At 50.7% G+C, this 6,178-nt stretch overlaps 1 pseudogene; it reads left to right on the top strand.

The window, feature by feature from the left end:
* The first annotated feature begins 5,756 nt into the window (after nt 1-5,756).
* LOC136601086 (U2 spliceosomal RNA) lies at nt 5,757-5,884 on the top strand (annotated as a pseudogene).
* Nucleotides 5,885-6,178: the final 294 nt, after the last annotated feature.

Below are 6,178 nucleotides of genomic sequence, written 5' to 3'. Positions count from 1 at the left end.
TTCCTACAGCAGTTTCCAAAAGCAGGAAAAAAAACTGATGAGCAAGAGGTGCAGCGCAGCTGCGGCTGCTAACAACCAAGCACTTAGATTTAGGCCTCATGTCCACGTGATACATGGCGGAAGTATCGCATGATACTTGTGCGATGGCTCGTGTTTTTGCGTGATGTCCTGTAGTTTTTATTTGTACCATTTTGGAGTTTATAAGACTTTATCGCTGTTTATTATAACTTTTTTTGGAGATAGGAATCGGTTACGTGCACACTTCCCATAGACTTGTACAGGGACCCTTGGTGCGCAAATGTGCACAAAAATAGAGCATGGTGAGGTTTTGCACGCATGCGAAATGTGTGAGTAAAGAGAATTCTGAAGGCATCCATTGAAACAAATATGTTTGTGTGAAGCGGCCCTTACTGTACTTTTGTTAGCACGAATCAAGCACATTTGCAAGCGCAAAAAAACACGCAACCATGCCGCCATTTATTGAAATGGGCTCTCTTGGAGCGTTAAGGATATGGGGGCGTGGTCAGACCATGATATTGTTCCAATATCCGCCTGTAAAACCCCCTCGAGGCCTGCCCGCGGCAGCAGGAACATATCTATCCTAGAATAAGATGCATGTGGCGCGGAGAGAAACGTGTAGTCCCTCTACGATCCATGCATGCACCTCCACACGTCGTATAATTCTTCTGAGTGTATGATTGGGACAATGGGTGACATGCCCCTGCCGCTCGCGGTGGAGTCCAAGGTAGGGTCCACCACTGAGTTTAGATCTCCTCCGATCACCAAATTCCCCTCTCGAATTTTAGCCACTTCGGAAAGAACATGTTTGAAGAATTTGGCCTGCCTTTTAAATGGGAAGTAGACATTTACTAGAGTGTAGGTGGTGGCGTTAATTACGCAGACTAATATTAGAAATCGCCCGCCTGGGTCCACGTATACGTTTTTTTGGGAAAATGTAACGTTCCGGCTAATGGCTATCATTACGCCTTTCTTTTTTTTCCCTTCATTTGATGCCAGGAAAATGTTTGGAAATTTAGGGTGGTTGCAGGGGGGGTGTTTATCTCTCAGGAAGTGTGTCTCTTGGGCGAGGAAGATGTCTGAGTGGGACTTAAGAGCCTGTCTCCAAAGCATGCTACGTTTATAGGGGCTGTTCAGGCCTTTTACATTTAGGGATGTGATGCTAATGGGCATAACTGGTAGGTGGTTTATACGCTGGGGAGTCGTTGTGTTTTTTCATATTAAGTATGGTGGGGGGGGGTAGGGAAGTGGCCTCCTACTGAACCTTTTATAACTATATTTGACATAAGGAAAAAAAACATCATTAACAGTTAACAAAATCAAAATATTGTTCATCCAGCGCCTATCTGCACTGGATGAATGAACCTTAGGTAGGGGTGGCATTTTAAACCATCCACTTTAGGCTCCGTAAAGGAGAAATATAACTATGGGTTCAAGACCCTTTACAACATCAATTTATGCGTGTCTGCCATGCTTATCTGATGTTTTCCAGTCTTGTTCGATTCTTGTAGGAGATTCTACCGCCGTCCTCAGAGGCTTCTGAAGGATAGGGATCCCCCATTGTTTCAGGAACGAGACGCCTTCTTCTGGCGAGGTGGCAACCTGGATGGTTCCATTTTTTGAGATCAGTAGTTTGGTTGGGAATCCCCATCTATACTTGATGTGCGCCTCTCGTAGTGCTGCTGTAACTTCTGTAAACTTTCTCCGAGACTGCAGAGTGGCGGCTGAAAGATCTGGAAATATTTGTATGTCTTCATATGGAGTCGGTAGTGTGCCTCTACGCCTTCCAACTGCCAAGACTTCCTCTTTTATTTTATGGAAGTGTATTCTTGCTAAGATTTCTCTGGGGGCTGACTCAGGGACAGAGCGTGCTTTTGGAATTCTGTGGGCTCTGTCAACTGCATATTCGATCTCGGGAAGGTCCGGGAGGAGCGTTTGGAGTAATTTGAGTATATATTGTGGAATGTCAGGGGGGGTCACAGTCTCTGGAACTCCCCTAAATTTGAGATTGTTTCTTCTGGATCGGTCTTCCAAGTCTATGACCTTCTCTCTCAAATATGCGACTTCTTCCATACTGCCATGCGCATCTACCAACTCGTTGTGGGCTTTGGTAAATTCTCCCATTTTCCGTTCAAGGTGGTCAGTTCTGGTAGCTAGGTGGTCGATGTTAGATTGTAATTGACCAGAGAGGCTCTGTATATCTTTAGAAATGTCCTTTTGCAGCGAGATTAGCATAGTCTTCAGAGCGTTTATAGTTAAGGGGCTTTCAGAGTCGGGATAAGCTTGGAGATTGTTGATAGGATCTGTCTGCGGGGGAGTTTCTTGTGGATTGTTATTTTGGCTCTTTTTTGCCGCCGGTCCTTTTGGGGAGGGGGAGGCTGGTAGGGGGTCCTGAACATTCCTTTTCCCTTCGCTTCCAGGGGAGGTGTTGGGATTGGCTGGGGTAGGCGGGAGAGATCCTGTGGAGGAGTATGGAGACAGAGCCGCAGGGCTGTGGGTGTTGGGTATTTCTTCGGTTACGGGGATGTTTGAATGAGATGTGGCGGGTTTGTTTTTGTTGCTCTGTGTGCCAGGCGGGAAGTACTCTGAGAGTCTCCTGGGGGCCGTTGCTTTAATACGTCGCTTAACCATCCTGAATAGTTAATTCTTGGATATGCGCTGTGGATTGGTCGCTATTTGTTGTATAGTGGTCTACTGGGTGGCGTATTCTTTATGGAGGCGTTGGAAGGCGTAGTTGTTTGTTAAAAGTTCCTTTAGAAGCTCATTGATGTTGAGTGGTCCTGTTATGTGTTGCTGAGGAGCCTCATGTGGCGGGTGGAGTTAGAACATAGAGTCCTGCTATTCCATCTTGAGTGCCTTAGGTAGCGCTCCTGTAGAGTTTTGAAGATTTGTTAAGTGTGGCTTTGCCTGATAAGAGTCCTTTCTTTTTTTAGAACTATCAGTATTTGCTGAGAAGAAAGTGTTTGGGATTGAGGAGTCCGCTGGGTCGCACCGGGAATTTGATATTTGCGTCTGCGAGGCGCGCGATGTATTGCTTCCTTGGGTGTTGCGGGGGCTGGGACTTGCTTCCAGGCTATTTTGTAATGCTGAGGAGGCTATATAGTGTTTTTCTGTCAGTACCCTTTGGCACAGGGTCTGTCTTTGTGGGTTGCTGACAGTTTCTATATAGCAGTCTGGCTATGCAGATATTCCTCCACAGATCACTTGGCAGTAAGGTGGGGAGGTATTCTCCTTGTAGTTAACTGTGGGTCCCTCTTCTCAACACACTTAGGCCTCATGTCCACGGGGAAAATCAGATCCGCTGCAGATTCTCCATGTAGAATCTGCAGCGGGTCCCTCCTGCCCCGCGGACATGAGCGCTGAAAATGGGAATAAATGAGAATAAACTCACCTCCCATCCGCTCCGTTTCTTCTCTTCGCGGCGGCGTCATCTTCTCTCGTCGCGGCCGGATCTTCATTCTTCGGCTCGGCGGATGTGCATGATGACGTCGGTGACGTGCCTCGCGCATGCGCCGGGCCGAAGCAAAATGATCCGGCCGCGACTGAGAGAAGATGGCGCGGCGCCGAAGAGAAGAACCGGAGCGTGTAAGTAAAATATGATTTTTGTGTCCCGCGGATCCGGACGGCTTCCATAGGCTTCAATAGAAGCCCGCGGGAGCCGTCCCCGCGGGAGACCCGCATGAAAATGGAGCATGGTCCAGATTTTTTTCATGCTCCATTTTTTTTAAAATCACTTTTATTGACGATCCGCGGGTATTTATCTACCCGCGGGTGGTCAATGCATCCCTATGGGGTGCGGATCCGCGCGCGGGAGAAGAGTTAAAATCCGCTGCGGATTTTAATTCTTATTTTCCCCGTGGACATGAGGCCTTAGGCCTCCTTCCCACGAACGGATTTACGCCGCGTAAATCCGTGGCAAAAATCCGCTGCGTTGCCCCATGCTATTAGGTTCTATTGAACCTAATAGCACAATGCACACGATGCGTAATTCCACCGCGGAATTACGCACCGTGAAATCTCCCGTTGTCACCCGCAGCATGTTCTATTTGCTGCGGGTGTACGCGCTGACGGCTTCCGTTCACGCTATCTCCCGCTGCAACCAGCGGAAGATAGCGTGAAAAAACGCTTCCCCGCCTACCGCCGCGCGTCATATGACGCGGCCGGCGCGTCACGTGACACGGCCGGCCGCGTCATGTGACGCGGTGGGCGTGTCACATGACGCGACGGCGGTGTGCAGGGAAGTGTCTTCACGCGATCTTCCGCTGGTAAGTATGGGGTCTCTGGGGGGCGCCGTGACGGGCTTCACTGCGTAATATTACGCGGCGGAGCCCGTCACGCTCGTGGGAAGGAGGCCTTAGGGGCCTCGTTGCTCTTTCTAATGGGCAAGGATTGGCTTTGTTTAGTGCTTTGAGAAAGGGATGAGAAGAGGTTCAGGTCCTGGTTATCTCTGTTTTGGCCACTAGATGGTGCTGTGGTGCATTGATATTTGAATTGCACTACACTTTAATGGAGCCTGCTGTCGGTCTGAGAGCTCCGGGGAGAGGACCTCCGTTCCCCCGCTGCACGTCAGAAATAGTGAGTACTGCTTTAAACTTTGCCTGGTGTTGATGTGCTGGGAGGATCACAGTATCCTCTCTTTTTTACTTTTCTGCTCTGGTCTGGCTAGTATGCCAAGCAGCCTGCTCGACTCAGGGGGGAGGGGGGGCGAGATGGCCGCTGCCTCACAGGGAGCTAGAGACTAGGTGCAGATCTTCCGGTGTGCCCGCCCGTGCTGATTGTCGGCTCTGGGGAGCAGGAGGGGGAAAACCACCAGCGTGGGGATTAGTCCAGCGGGGGATCACCCTGATGATTGTATGTGCCGCCGAGTTGCAGGTTGGTGGCCACGGCGGTATATTCAGAGGGAGGGAGCCGCGGCTGTGTATTTGCAAGGCGCTGCGGTGAGAGCGCGGGCACTGAGGGTGACAGAGCCTCCCCTCCAAGTCGGCAGGGGTTACCTTGTGCCATAGTCCTCTGCTTGGCGCTCCGTGAGCGGTCCTCGCCGGGTGTTTCTGAGCGCGGTACTTGTCGGGTTAGGGCGCGGGCCGCTGTGCAGGGCCGCGGCTCTTCGGCTTCTTTTTGGCGGCTGGAGATCACCAGGTGAGCCTTGTCCGGGCCGGTTGTGGGTTCTGGTGGGTCCCCAGGTGCTGTGCTCTTGTCTGCCTCTGTTTGGGTCACTGATTTGACCCAGAAAAGGGCTGAAAAGGGAGATTCTGTGGAGGAGCAAAACAGCGTGCGACCTCTCTCCTTGCTTGCTAAGCCACGCCCCGGGCCATAGTGTTTTTACGTCCTCCCGAAGTGGGCTTTATTCTCTGAGGAAGTAAAAACATGTGTCCTGCAGAGAATAAAGCCCCTCGGGCTCTGGACGTGACAGCTCCATGCTGTCGGTGTCCGCAGCATGGAGCTGTCATCCCGGGCTGTTCGGACCCCCCCACCCCCGACATTGCGATCGGCGCTATGCAATGGATATGGATGCATTAGACACCTGCAGGTAGTAAAATACCTGCGGATGTCATTTTTCCCTGCAGTCGCGGGTCCCGCGTGCAGGAAAAAATCCGGACATGCTCCATTCAGGCGCGGGTCTCCCGCGGGGACGGCTCACCCTGGTTGAGAAGGCGTTGGGCGGGGCTATGCAAAGGTCTTCCGGCTCCCTCAGTGCATTGTGGGTGTGCCCGGAGTGCTGGCTGAGCGTGTTGCATCTGATACGTCCCCTATCTGGGGATCATATATTAAATGGATTTTTAGAACAGGGAGCTGGAAAAAGTGCTTGCTCTGTCCACTCCGCACATTGACCTGGTATTGCAGTACCTCCAGTACTGGTGCACCCCCTTTCCTACAGCAGTTTCCAAAAGCAGGAAAAAAAACTGATGAGCAAGAGGTGCAGCGCAGCTGCGGCTGCTAACAACCAAGCACTTAGATTTAGGCCTCATGTCCACGTGATACATGGCGGAAGTATCGCATGATACTTGTGCGATGGCTCGTGTTTTTGCGTGATGTCCTGTAGTTTTTATTTGTACCATTTTGGAGTTTATAAGACTTTATCGCTGTTTATTATAACTTTTTTTGGAGATAGGAATCGGTTACGTGCACACTTCCCATAGACTTGTACAGGGACCCTTGGTGC

This window comes from Eleutherodactylus coqui, unplaced genomic scaffold (assembly GCF_035609145.1).
Source record: "Eleutherodactylus coqui strain aEleCoq1 unplaced genomic scaffold, aEleCoq1.hap1 HAP1_SCAFFOLD_30, whole genome shotgun sequence".
NCBI lineage: Eukaryota > Metazoa > Chordata > Amphibia > Anura > Eleutherodactylidae > Eleutherodactylus > Eleutherodactylus coqui.
The sequence above is the reverse complement of the archived record's forward strand: the minus strand, read 5'-3'. Positions and strand labels throughout refer to the sequence as shown.